The sequence below is a fragment of the Peromyscus leucopus genome, chromosome 1 (genome assembly GCF_004664715.2).
Source record: "Peromyscus leucopus breed LL Stock chromosome 1, UCI_PerLeu_2.1, whole genome shotgun sequence".
Classification (NCBI taxonomy): domain Eukaryota; kingdom Metazoa; phylum Chordata; class Mammalia; order Rodentia; family Cricetidae; genus Peromyscus; species Peromyscus leucopus.
Window position 1 is genome coordinate 11,378,690 of NC_051063.1, and position 15,026 is coordinate 11,393,715.

The window sequence follows — 15,026 nt, forward strand, 5'->3', positions numbered from 1 at the left end:
AATTGGCTGAGTAAACCACAGTAGAATCCAGAGAACTTAATCCACTTATCTCAGAAGATAGTTTGTCTCTATAAAAAGTATTAAGGGGCTGAGGGGATGTCTCATTGTTTGAGAACGTGTGTGTGTGTGTGTGTGTGTGTGTGTGTGTGTGTGTGTGTGTGTGTGTGTAGAGAGAGAGAGAGAGAGAGAGAGAGAGGGAGGGAGGGAGGGAGGGAGGGAGAGAGAGAGAGAGAGAGAGAGAGAGAGAGAGAGAGAGAGAGAGAGAGATGGGGAGGAGAGGATGCCAGTAAAATAAACTATATGCTAAAAAGACCTAAGTAAAAGATGCTACAAGGAAACAGACAGTAAACTAAAGAAATAAGCATTGCATCAATGTAAGCAGAGATGAAGAAATCCATTACTCTAAGAAGCAATACTAGCAGATCTAGTGTGCATGAGAAACTGTATCCAAATCCCCACAAATACTGAGAAAAGACCTACGTTTCCTTCACAGTGAAACCTTGATGAAGTAAAAAGTGGTCCATAGGCACAATGAAGAACACACGAGGAGAGGAAAATGTTTACTGAAAGTGAAGAAGGTTAAAAATAACCCAGAGAAAAAACATCATTCACAGGAATGACTATAGTTGCCCTGATATTTAACACAGCATGTTTGGCTGGCATGACAGAGAGAATATTATGATGATATCAGCTGCTATATCTTTCAAACTTTCCATATATATAAATTCACTTAGCACTAGTGACAAATGTCACAAATTTCACATGAAGAAGATGGAACTCAAGAAAGGGATATGTTTCATTCATTCAAGGCTGTCTAGGCAAACTGGAACTAAAATCAGTCTGGCTCTAAGACCTGAACCAGGAATGACTTGTGCATAACACTTTCCAATAAGAACAGACATGAAAAATTCCATCACAAATGAATAGAGATAAGCAATACTATTGTCAGATAAAATCCAAAATGAAGTATTCAGATATAACATATTACTTAAAGGAACAAGAGGTAGCTCTGTTAGAGATAAGCATAAAAGCATAAATTATAGGAGCAAGCAAGCAAACATTTGCCAGTTCAAAAACTAATTCTACCCCCAAAGTACAGAACCAAAGACAATTCCAGAACTTTATTATGCCAATATAAAGAGTTCTAAATAATTCAGAGAATTTTTCTTGAATGGGAAAACTAGTTGTAATGAAACCAAGATTTGGGGCATAGTAGATAGCTTAGTGCATCACCATGAGGATCTCAGTTCAGATCCCAGTACCTGCACATAAAAGCTGGGCATGGCAGTGAGAGCCTATAATCCTAGTATTGGGCAGTGGAGACAGGAGGATCCTGGGGACTCACTCATGAGTCAATATAGCCAATGGGTGACCTCTAGCAAGAGACTGTCTCAAAAAATGAGGTGGAAAGTGATACAGTAAGATGTGTGATGTCTTTTATTGATAAAGCATTATTTTGCCAAAAAACTTGATTTAAAACATAATTATCAGGAAAAGGGGGAGGTAAGAAGTGACTAAGATCTGAAGGGAAAGCAACATGTAAGCACATTAAAGATAATAAAGTATGTGTGGGAGCCTACAAAGGTTTTCTAGCGAGATCTGAGTTTGCTTTACACAGCAGGGTTGCATTAGGGGATGGCTTGACCACGTGTGTGTTTACCAGGTGTCTGGGATGGTTTGCACTTGGCTGTGCTTGGGGGAGGTCTTTTGCTCCACCCCTTGGCATTCCTTTAAAAGGCCTTTAGTAGAGACAGAGGGACTGGTGGGTTTTGACCCAGGCCCTCCCGAGACTATCGTAGATTGTTTCTGACTTTACTGTCTCTCTTCTCTATATTTCTATCTAAATATTTCTCACTTCTCCCTGTTCAAGAGTACCCTGGGGGAAAAGGTGAGGGCAGGCCCCCCACAAGTATGAAATATTTTCATGATAAAATGAATGTTAATAATATTAAGAATATTTGAACCCAGTATTTATATACAGTATTTACAGTTACACCACCATTCAAGCATAAAAACAGCTACTGAAAATAGATTGTATAGGGAAGATGCACATATATGTATATATGCAAACACATATACATACATACATGTTTATGAGGGGGGCAATGGAGGGTAGAGGATGGAAGATGAGAACATAAGGGAACAGGAAGTTTGAGCTGGAACAGGGATGGAGTGGGAGAGCAATGAAAGAGATATCATGATAGAGGGAGACATCATGGGGATAGAGAGAAACTGGGTGCTAGGGAAGTTCCCAGGAATCTACAAGGATTAGACTACTAGCAATAGTGGAGAGGGTGCCTGAACTGGCTTACTCCAGCAATCAGATCAGTGAATACCCTGTCATCAGAGAGCCCCTTCATCCAGTAAGTAGTAAGTGAATCCATGCAGAGATTCACAGCCAAGCACTAGGCCAAGCTCCAGGAGTCCAGTCGAAGAGAGAGAAGAGGGATTCTATGAGCAAGGGGCATCAAGACCATGATGGGAAAACCTACAGAGACAACAAACCAAACTAGTGGGAACTCATGAACTTTAGACCAACAGCTGTGGAGGGAGCCTCCATGGGACTGGACTAAGCCCTTGGCATAAACGAGACAGTTGTGTAGCTTGATCTCCTTAAGGGGCCCCCTGGCAGTAGAATCAGGATCTATCCCTGCTGCATGATCTGGCTTTTTGGAGCCCGCTACCTATGGCAGGGGGGGGGGGACGGACGGACGACACTTTGCACAGCCTTGATGAAGGGGAAGGAGCTTGGATCTGCCTCTACTGAATGTACCAGGCTCTGCTGACTCCCCCTGGGAGGCCATACCTTGATGGAGGAGGGAATGGGGGCGTGGATTGTGGGGAAGGAAGACTGGAGAGGAGGAGGGAAGAGAGGGGGATCTATGGTTGGTATGTGAAATGAATAAAATATTCCTTAATAAAATATATACATATAAAAATATGTATATGCTTATATACCTACATACACATTATTATGGCACATCTATTTTAAAGGATGTATCAGCACTCTGGTGATAATCATCTTGGTTTTAAAGATGGTTTATCCATAATAACACTGGAAGGCATAGCAGCACTCTTCTAGGCTTCTGTCACTGTTGAAGAAACGTTAGTTTGCTCCCAACCTAACAAGGGAAAATTGCAAGGATCAGTTGGGTATTTACAAGCCCCACTATGATGACAAGAGACTCTCACACCACATGGTATTGGTGTAAAGACAGATATGCACACCTATAGAACAGAAGAGAAGACTCAGGAATAAACCCTTATGGTTAGGGACACTTAATTTTTGACAAAGCTGTCAAAAACATACAGTGGAAGAGACAGCCTATTCAACTAGTGGTGCACGAACAACTCAATATCCATCCTGGGAAAAAAATGAAAATACATCCATATCTTCCATTCAGTCCATAAATTAAGTTATAAGTAGACTAAGGACCTTAATTTAAAGCCTGAAATACTGAAGCAGCTAGAGGGAAACACCAGGGTATACTACAAGATATAGGTTAATGTAAGTCCCATTCATTTGTGAATGGGACTCTAATAGCACAGGAAACAGCTAAGAACATCTTTAGCCATCAGGGGAATGTAAATTACAGCTACTTTGAGATTTGATCCCCTCTTAGTCAGAATGGCTAACATTTAGAAATTCAACAACCACAGTGGGGGAGGGTGTAGGAAGGCGGCACCCTTATTCACTACTAGTGGGAGCATAAACTAGTATAACCTATATGGAAGTCAGTAAGGAGACTTCTTGAGTAATTAAAAATAGAACACTCTATGCAACTCTTCAGGGACATATACTGAAAGGACACTATCCTGCCAGAGAGACAGGTGCACATACATGCTTACTGCTCTGTTATTGACAATAGAAAAATAATGGAACCAGCCTTGATGCTTCCCAGCACGTGAATGCTAGTGAAAATGTGGCACATATACACAATGGAATGTTGTTCAGCTGTAAGGAAAAATGACATGAAATTTTCAGGAAAATCAATGAGGCTGGAAAGCTTTCTATTATGTGAGGTTATTCAGAAAGATAAAAATCCTATATGCTCTGTCGTACGTGATCCTAGCTCAGCATGTTTATCTGGGTATATGTGAGTGTCGGAGAAGGGATGTATAGGTTATGAAACTAGAAAGAAGACCATGAGTGAGGAAAGAGAGGTATTGAGGAAGGGGCTGGTGGCAAGAGGACACATGACAACCAAGGAGTCCACAGGTGGTTGGAAAGACACACAGGGGCTGGTCATGCGGATGGAGGGGAAGAATCAGGGAGGCAAATTAACAAAAACAAGTGTATGGAAATGCCAAAATGAAATCTAATTCTGCCTGTGCTAATTAAACATTTTAATTAAAACACTCATTCAGACACACACATGCACGCACACACTCATATACAACAAAGTCCCAGTCTTCTGCATTTCAAAGACTTACGCACTATTTTTCAATGTGAGAACCAATGTAAGCTTTGGTCACTTCAAATTTTTCCTAACAAAGGTAGAAATGCAAGCATTTCCACATTTGTTAATACAACTTTGCATGCACAACTTTACACATACAACAACGGACAACTTGCTTTAAAAATGTTTTCCCCAAATATGGCTTTGTTCTTAAATAGCCTCCATTCTGTTATTGTTCTCCTGGAGCACGCTCAGTGAAATGCTTCCCAACAGACCAGAAATTCTCTGGGCAATCTTCCAATGTTATACAATTCCCAGACAAACTGATAACAGTTATTTCATATTTCAGGTTTGGGATCCCATGTAATTGAGAGATTTAACACAATGAAAATTATAAAATTGAACACATCTGCTATAGAAAGTGAGGCCATTAAAAAGCCATTCCAAGGCACCTAAGTGCAGAGCAGGGAGTAGGGATCTAGCACTCTCTCCAGGAAGTTGTCTGTAGACAACATTCTCTGAGGTCATTTGTAAAAGGTTTCCCAAAGCTTCTGCAACAAGGCTGCCCCCAGAGCTGTGAAGAGAACACACCTCCTTGCCTTAAGAGTTTCCTCAGTCTCTTCCCTTGTTTCTTTATTTCCTGGCTATAGACTGAGTGCTTTAGGTATAGAATGCTCACTGGACAAAAGCATAGGTCTTTTGGTACATTTGTACAATTTGATGTACAATCTCAATCTTTGAAGTGTTACCAGTAGTTATCAGCCTGTTTTCAAGCATACGAACAGGTTGTTTTTAAGGTTTTTTTTCTTCACTATTTGGTTTTTTCTTTTAAGTCTTAGCCATGATGGCAAGTACTAGCAGATGAAGTAGGTGGAATGTGGTTAAATTTGGTCATCAAATAGTTCAATAAAAATTGAAGATAGCTGTGGTGGTTTCAATAGGAATGGCCCCCGTAGACCCATGTGCTTGAATGCTTGGTCTGTAGGAAGTGGCACTATTAGGAGGAAGTGCATCACTGTGGAGGCAGGCTTTGAGGTCTCAAGCTACACGCACTACACAGTTGCTTCTGCTGTTTGTGGGTTAGGATGTAGAACTCTCAGCTCCTTCTCTAGAACCATGCCTGCATGCATGCCGTGTTTCCCATCATAACAATAATGGACTAAACCTTTGAAACTGTCAGCCAGTGCCAATGAAATGTCTCCTTTATAAGAGCTGTCATAGTCATGGTGTCTCTTCACAGCAATAGGAACTCTAACTAAGACAACAGCCAAGGATAAAGTCAGTTGAATTACCCTGTAACTCCATTCATGAATGTGATTATTTCTTTGATGGCTTTCCTTACCCTTTATCATTAATGTTCCTTTCCTATTCTAACTCACAATCACCCTGTGCCACCATACCATGCTTGGCTTAGTTTTTCCTTTCCACACCAGGCATAATTATCTTCCATCTGTTAATAAGAATATAGGTGTATGGGAGCTAGGTTCAAAACCAAACACACATGTGCTCACCCTGCACTATCAGTATGGACATGTATGTTTGCTCAGAGGCACTCCAGTTCTTAGCACAGTGACAGGCACAGGCTCAATGATATCAAAACGATGATGCTATACATTTGTGACTATGACTTGTAAGATACATTACCATTTCAGACTTGTGAAAGTGTCTTTCAAAATAAATTACAGTAGCAAGAAAAACTCAACAAATATTTCTTGATACAGTCAACATTTAGATTTAAACGAAACTTGATGTCATGGTAGTCTACTATTTACAGACTCTGAAACTGATACCTGTACACAACTCTCAACAACTGCAGGAAGATTTCTTGCCTTCCTTACTCCTTCCATTTCTGTACCCTGCTTTCCTCATTCCCTCCCTTCCTTTCCCCTCCCTCCCTGTCATTATTCACTAATTGTATAAAGCAGTATTGCCCACTAAGTCACATGACTTTGGGATTATTTTCTAGACATACCACTTACTCTCTGAGGATTTCTAAATCTCATTTTCTATATCTGAAATATAGATGATGACACCTGTTTTTGAGTGATGCTTTGGGGTTAAGTGAGATTGGTAATCAAAAATATAGCTCAGTACATGGCAAAGAGCATTCCCATGGTGGAAGTTAGTGAATCATGTTTCATTGCTTTATTGTTTGCCCTTTGCTGCACTATGCACACTTGTGTGTAGTCAGTGGCAAGAAGGATCTTTGGCCTCACATATAGGATGTGCAGTCTGGGCTGTGGTCTTTTCAGTGGTTAGGAGTGACAATGCCAGACTTCATAGTCTTCTGGGACACTGTAAGGGAGTTTCAACATGATAAATGATGTAATTGACTTGTTGATATCAATATGAATGACATGCTTTCCAATCCTTCATTTATATTTCATTTTTCCTTTCCTCTTTCACACTGATAGGAAATGTATTATGATTAAAATTTTATAAAAGAAAAATAAAAAAAGCCACATATGGTGTGAGCTAATTACTAAAATTAGGCCCTAGTGTCCACATGGATAATTATTCTGTTTAGAATGAATGAAACAAAAATATCCTAGTAAAATTTATAGGCTAAAACAGTGTAAGCATAGGTTCTACTGATTCAAAAAGCCATGCATCACCACACCCAGATCTGGGCTGACTCTTTGGACTGTAGTAGGAGTAGAGTGAGATTGAGTTCAGCCTATAATCCAAACTGAATTCCAGGCCAGTCTGGGATATGAGACTATTTAAGTAAAACCAAAACAAATTAAGAAAAAAAAAACAAATAAATGCAAACCAAAATAACAATGGTTTCTAAACCAACAAACAAAATCCTTCTTGATTTGTGAAAACTCAACTTAAGATGATAGACAGATTGGCAACACAACCCATTCAGCTAAGACTCACAGGAAATCATGGATGAGATGGCGAAGAGATTTTTAAGAACCAGAGGTTCAGGATGCCTACTGCTTGGCATTGTCTTCTAGACATGACAGGGAAGCTGTATCCATGATATTTCAACAAGACTGGCTGACATGCCAACATGGACGGGGGGAATTTTACAAGGTCTCACTTCTAATAAAGAGCTATAGGCAATAAATGATATATAGAGGGGGGAATCAGTCCTCTCTAGGGCCAGTCTCCCCAGTAAGATTATGGAATCACAAAGGGTCGGCCCTAAACACATACATATAAGAACACTAAATGGATTCAGCAAGTTAGATACACACACACACACACACACACACACACACACACACACACACACACACTTGTTACATACCTAACAATAATAATGCCATGAATCTAAGAGGGAGTGGGAACATAGGAGGTGTTGGAGGAGGTGGGGGAGAGAGGGGTAGAAATGATGTAAATATAGTACTTATGTATTAAATTCTTAAAAAAGTTAGATGAACAAAAACTATACATCATCCCAAGAACACCTGGTGTAGAAACATAGTTGAATTGTAACTGGGTTTCAAGATAGAGTCTTCAGAGATACTTGATGAAGCTAGGGGATGGACCATCACAGGAATATCTTTTTATAGGCTTTGCTGAAATTAAGTAGTAAGCAATGGTGCAAAGAAATGGATTTTTAGTTCTTATTATACTTTTGGTTCTTAGAGATTAACCATAGGCACTATCAAGAAAAAAAAAATCCTAGCAATGAAGGAAATCCAAAACCTCCTAAGAGATTATTCCTATAAACTCATTAAGACATTAGTAGGTTTTATAAGCAATGTTATTGGGTACCCATGTAAGGGTTAATATCTATTGAGAGCAATTTGCTGTATCAAAGAACACAGGAGCAAGCATGCAATTTATAATGCAAAGAAATCCATAGTCACTATTTTTCACTTTAAAAAGTAAACTGTCAGTCATTTATAGCATTTATAAACACAGCGGTAGGCATTTTCTAAGGATTAACTAATGATCAGAATAACTGCTGTGGGAATTGGCATACTGAATTCAGTCAATAATTGCCCAAGGCATTTACCACAGTTCTCATTGTAAGGCATCTAGGCCCAGGGACATCTTGTCTCAGTAGGTTTTATGCCTCTTAGAATTCCCAGAATCCCATGGCAAAGAATAAAGTGTATTTATTTCTATAAATGGTACCAGACTAAGTTCAGCAAAGCAACGTAGACCTCAGCCTTCTTTTCTTCCTTTTCCTCAAGATATATAATCTAACACATTTCCTGAATGTGGTACCTGCAAAATATACACCCAATCTACTTCTCTCTCTCTGTCTATTACCCTTACTTTGATCAGTCTCCTTTTGAAGCCATCTAGAATTTTCCAAATACTATATCTGCCTCCTTCCACACATATTGGTTATGTGTAATGTAACACTTTCCTGCTGTGTGGTTGTTTAGAAATGGGATTTGACCAGTGATACAAGGAATAGGTTTGATGATTGCTACCATCCTTATTTGAAAATATTATTATAATAATAAGAATGGCATATTTTCAGTGAAAGACATAAAAAATATAGTTAAACATAGTCAAACAAAAGGAGGCAGTTAAGTGTCCCTTAGAACTTTCTGTCTTCATTTTGTCTCTGCAGCAGTTCAAGTCTCCAACATGGTGCTGTTCTCTCATCTAAGAGAAGGCGACGGAAACCCTGGCTAACTCTCAAGATAATTCAAGTGAATGAGCCTGTTGACCAGGGCTTTTTCAGTCATAATGGACACCTTTGGAAGTCATCCTGTTTGAAACTGTTACTTAAGGCACAAAGTTAGGCAAGTCCAGGAAAAATTGGCTTCTATATAATTTGAACTTGAAAAGTGCTAGAGGACAGAGTGTATTGTCTGTGTGTATGTAGACATAACAAAGCTATTTTCATGCACAGTCCTGGCAGAAGGCCTGTAGTAACTGCTCTGTGTGTCTGGTTACAATTATTTCACTATAGGGAATAATCCAGGACAGTACATCCCTACTCTGTCCGCTCAGCCTCAAGTTGAAATGTGTGCTGCTTTTAACCCCATAAACCTTGTCAACTCTCCTTCCTGATGGCCTTTTAATTCACTCATCTTTCTCATGCCAGAAACCTCAGCTGAATTCCAAGTCTGAACGACAGTATTACAATACGCACAGCACTCCTAAGTAACCAGACAGGGGGCATGCAATGCTCTGGTCCCTTGGCCTTGGACTCCTACAGAATCTGGGCTCTGTGTCTGTATGTTTCACTGAACATGGGTTTTCTAAGTTCTAAGTGAAATAAAACTCTCCTGGGGTGGGGGAAAGAGTAGGTATGTCTTTTCCAATGCTACCTCCACAATCAAACACATTGTGCTCCCCACCCACTGCACATGTCATACAGTTTAATGTGGCTCTTGGGACAATTCTCAGCAGAACAGTTAATAGTGAAATGTGTTTTTAATTAAGATGACAACAACAAAGAAGATAAGATTGGTTACAGGATCTCATTACCCAGATGCTAATCCGGGTATTTTATTTAGGAATGCTTGTGGCTATCAAGCCCTTCTTGTAAGAACTCCCTTGATCATGTTCAGCTCTAGGAATCTAAAGCTCCCAGTGAGTTGCTTTCACTCAGAACTAGCTTGTAACAAACGCCAGGTATTGTCTCAACAGCCCTAGGTAACTTACAATAAGTGGGTCATACATGAGGGCACTGCCCTCTATTTTTCTTACACATCCACAGAATAGCTTGTAGGGCAAAGGGAGGCAAAAGACACAGTGGTGGATAAGACAGAACTACAGAAAACCAGCATGGCTAGGCTTATTAAATTGCAAAAATTTCAGGCTGTTTAATCTCTTGAGAGAAGACCATTCAGAACTCTATTTCAAAGCCATAGCAGATGGTGTGAATCACCCTTTGACTCTGCAGCCACTCTTTACACTTGGGTCATGCTGGTCCGACTCTCCCACTCAGGACCAAAGAAGGACTTCCTTAGGAGCTCAGAGGGGGACTCATAGTATGCAAAGGAGGGAAAATTCACTAACAAGCATCAGTGGAAGAACCCGAAGGGTGAAAACGACATACATGCAAGCAAGTAATTCTGCCAGCTGATTTAGGACTCAGTCCTCTTGGAGAAAAACAAAACTGTTTTAATAGATGAATTGATCTCTGTTTGTTAAGCATCAACCTAGTTAAAGATGAAATGCTTAGGTACACAGAGGATATAAAAGAACACTGCCCCAGCCTGAATCATCAAGCTAACTATTTCTATTCTCAACCATGTCTTACGCCCTCCACAGTCACTCCCCTGAGTATTTTATTTTTTAAGCTTTCATGAATGAATCGTGTATATCTACCAGTGATCATTTGCTTCCCTGGTGAGATTTTAGCTTTCATAGCTAGTGACTTAAAAAAAAAAAAAACAAAAGCAAAACAAAAAACCCCCTCAATTATGCCCTACCCAATTCTCTTTGTATATGCTACACTACCTTAAAGTTTTCCTCTAGTGCTGAGTATAATTGTTACCTAAACATAAATAAAGATTATAAAGTATAATCTTTAATCCCAATGAGTATAAGTTTCAATTGGGAAGTATTACATATGAAAATATCAGTACCGTAAAGATTATCTAAACAATCTAGAATATTCTATAGTCTGTATATGCTTCATATATACCTATATGAGACATCATAAAAACCAGTGGAAATAAGAAATAACAGATAGGTAATAAAGATAGAGTGGACGAACCCATTTGGCAATGTGTGCATGTGTACTTGTGTGTACAAAACACTAGGGCACCCAAGGCATCAGGAACACTTCTAGTATATTTATTTGTTTATTCTTTAAGTTTAATTTAGATGTATTAAGTTTTCTCAAAGTAAGTTATTCCATAGCCTGCTTAGAGATGAAATTTGTGGAAGAGGCTTTTGGATCAAACCAAGGATTTATGGAAGAATCTTTCTAGGCATAACCCCTATATCTTAAATAATTTCAGAAGTTCCTACCTCATTCAGTCCCTCTTACTTATCACTCACTATGGAGAGTAACATTGATTGCTGAATGTATATTTTCCAGTCTTCCACCTTTGCAATGGTGAGCACAACTTTTGAGTCCCGTGAGCTAATGTTGGCATTTTACTTTTCTGTGCCAGTTTTCAGCAAAACACGGTATTTTGCTCCAAGCACTCTGCTTTTCTAAATGTCAGTTCTTTTAATTTTATAAACTGTTTTACAGGAAACATCATTTGCTATCGCTCTCTCCATGCTGTTTGTCCTCTGAGTCTAGAGCACTGGGTGAGCACTGAGCTCTGGACACAGACCCCTGCAGATATGGAGCCATCCCACACTGCTGAGCTGCCATAATCCTCTGAGTCTAGAGCACTGGGTGAGTACTGAGCTTGATGCAGATATGGTGCATCCTGCACTGCTTAGTTGACATCAGGTACACACTCACCACTCGAAGAAGCCCACTCCCCACAATATTCACTCCAGCCTGAACTTCTACAGTTATACTCCATGACAGCATATCATTTTTAATAATGGCCTCCATGGCAATTAGTTCCCTAGCAATTACTGACTCTGTATTCCCTATCTGATCAGCTGAAAAAACATGAAATTATTTTAAAATCTACAGAATCCCAAATACTGGCATACTATAAACTTCCTGAAGTGATAAATGTGCCGAGAGCTCTTTAACACAAACGTTAGTTCTTCTCCCCTTTACATTAATGGTGCTTACACTTATCTTGAAATCGCTCATGGGCTTTAGAAGTATAAGAGAATGGCAGAAATCACCTAATAAGTCAAGTGACCAGAGTCACAAAGAGAAGAGAAGAAGGGAGAGGAAGAATCAAGCTCCCTTGGGAACAGAATCCATCTTTTCTGTGGGGCACTGGCCTCAGGACCCTTGGCAAACCTCAGAGCTCACAGATGATCAAGTCCTTCTATAAAAAGAAGCAGTGTTGCAAATAACCTTGGCCCAATGCCACATGCTATATTCCTCTTCAGATTACCCTAACACCTAGGTTGATGCTAAAACAACTGTTGGTGTCCTGCATGGCTAAGAGAATAATGATAAGAAAAACATGCCTGTACACATTTAGTAAAGATGCCATCTTTTTCTCAAAAACTTTAGAATGTGGTTGATGGGATCTATGAATGTGAACCCATGAACCAGATGATGATTTGCCATCCTTTTTTTTTTTTAATTCTAAAACCTTATATTTTATTATTTACTTATTTTATTTATGTGTATTGGGAAACACACACATATCACAGCATGGTCATGGAGGTCAGTAGGCAACTTATGGAAGTTAATTCTTTCTACCATGTGGGTCCTGGGGATTAAACCCAAGTGCTCAAGTTTGGAGGCAAGTACCTTTACCCACGGAGATATCTCAACCTGCCCAGAAACTGATCTGTTAATCAAGGATATGGGGGCTTATTACATCACCATTTGTTACAATGCAAGGTTTGTATATCCAGAAGAATGATGATGTTCAGGGAATCCTATGAGATGCCACCGGAAAATTATTTCATGATCTAATAATCGTTAAGTTTGGATAAGAGATCTGTACACTTTAAACTTATCAGATTCTCTTTTGTATTTGTTCTTTTGGTCCTTAGCTGAGGCCAATAGAAGAAATACTACCATCAATAATGTGACTCGCATTCCTAGTGATCTCAACAAATCCCTGAGGGAAAGCAGGCTTGGGGAAGCTGGGGATGTGAGCTTTCTCCAGTGTCCCTATGCCAAGCAAATACAGCAACCTAGTGACACATTGGTCTTTTCAGTGGAGGGGGAATGGGACCATGCGGCTAAACTGGGATCAGCCCCTCTGCTTACAGCATGCTGACCTGAACGTTCAGATTATCTGCTGCTTAGCAGACTCTGTGTGGGCAGACTGAGCACCTGGGAAGGAGGAGACCCTTGCAAGCAGTAGTTCTGTCTGCTGCATCTTTCTCTCTTGTTTCCATTCAAGGGAATACTGATGGCTTGTGCTTGTAAAGGCTGAATATCAAAATGCCAAGGCCCATTATTACCGAGTATAAGAGGAGATTGCAAGGCTAGGGTCTCAGGAAGTGGATAATGAGCTGGGCATAGCCCAGGCTTAGCTGGAGAGCAATTGCAGCCTTGGGACACTGTTATTTGAGCTCCGCTCTGCAATTTCTTCCTTTTAGATAATTTTTACTCAAACTCCAACCCCAGTGCTTATTCTGATGCTGGTTTCATGCCACTCCTGACCCACTAGAGAACTCAGACCTCTTTCCTGTGATTTTCAGCCTCACTTATAGGCAGAGGTTAGCCTGTAGGTCAAATCAATAGAGTTACATGGAAAGACCTATTCCTTCTCATTTTATCAGACTGTTTATTTACTGCTTATTATAGGGCCGTGATTGAACTGGAGTGCTAAAACTCTTAAAATACAGTGGTTTCCAGGTAACCTGTATTTGGAGAATATAGGTTACCCTCTACTTGTGACAATTTGGCAGGAACAAATGTTCAGAAATCCTCAACATGGAGAAGCAAGGAAGGTAGCTGTACTCTCTCAATGTGTTCTGCAGCCTCCAGACGACCTTGTGTCACTGAGAAGAGGGATGGGGACCTAACAGGAGGATTGTACATTCTAGCTAAAAAATGGTGTTTAAAAGAACTGTCTTTAGAAAAAATGGGGTTACAGTAATTTCTCAAAGAGTTGAGAGTCAGTTTAGTGTGTCCAGCAGAAGTTACATGTTGGGAGGCCAAATTTGAGTTTGAGATTCTGGTCTCTATGTGAGAGTGAGGTGGTAATGAATTCTGGGCTTTTATTTCCCATCAATATTTCATGGATAGGAAAATATTCCAGAGAAACCACCTAGAATTTCAGAAAAAAAAATCCCCCCACCCCAAAATCCTATTCAGACTCCAGCAAATTAAAAAACACAGACACTTGACTCACTCCTGCTGCCAGAACACTGAGTGAAAAGTTGTAAAGTGAGAATTTCAGAGAGTGAGTGCCAGTTCTTTGCCAAACCCCAAAGTCCAGCACCTTAAGAAATAGAGTATGTTTCAAATGACTTCACATTTAGTCTTGTCAAAAAGGAACCTGAAGGTTCATGGGAGCTTGGATACCATCCACTGAAAAGGCTTAGGTGGGCAGCCACCCAGAGCTATAGCACCAGATTGGAGGTGGTGTTTGCTTCCTTTTACAGTGCACGGCTCTACATGCCGCGGGCACACTGTATTAGGGAGTTGTTAACTGTGTCTCCTGGCTCCTTACTAGGATGGTAGCTACAGTTGGTGAGGAGCCATTTGAGGACTGAGAATGAACTAGCCCGTTCTAACAGCAGGGCCCAGGCTTGCTCAGTCTCAGGACTTTTCCAGCCCACCTGCTAGTGCTGAACTCTAGGTGCAACCAGCAGAAGAGTTTTGCATCATCCCCAGGGGAGCAAGGCAGGCTTCTTTTGGAAAACGCTGATGTCATTACTACAGTTCTATCACATGCAGGGAGAACCTCAGAGAACAGAGCCTCAAATCCTCCTTAAAAAACAAAAACAAAAACCAAAAAAAAAAAAAAAAAAAAAAAATTCCTTGCAGCAGATGTGTGCAGAACTCATGAATTTGTTTTCAGAAATGGTGTTAATTGCAGGTATAATACAAAACCTCTAGTGAGCACTGAGCCAGCAGGTCATCAGATGCATGAGTATTGATACAATGAAGGTAGGCATCTTCACAGCGTGTGGGATAAG

The 15,026-nt window shown here is 40.1% G+C and overlaps 1 protein-coding gene across 1 annotated transcript in view; it reads right to left on the bottom strand.

Annotated features, from left to right (window-relative positions):
• The window catches only part of Pcsk5 (proprotein convertase subtilisin/kexin type 5), a 425,182-nt gene that overhangs the window by 207,638 nt on the left and 202,518 nt on the right, over window positions 1-15,026 (bottom strand).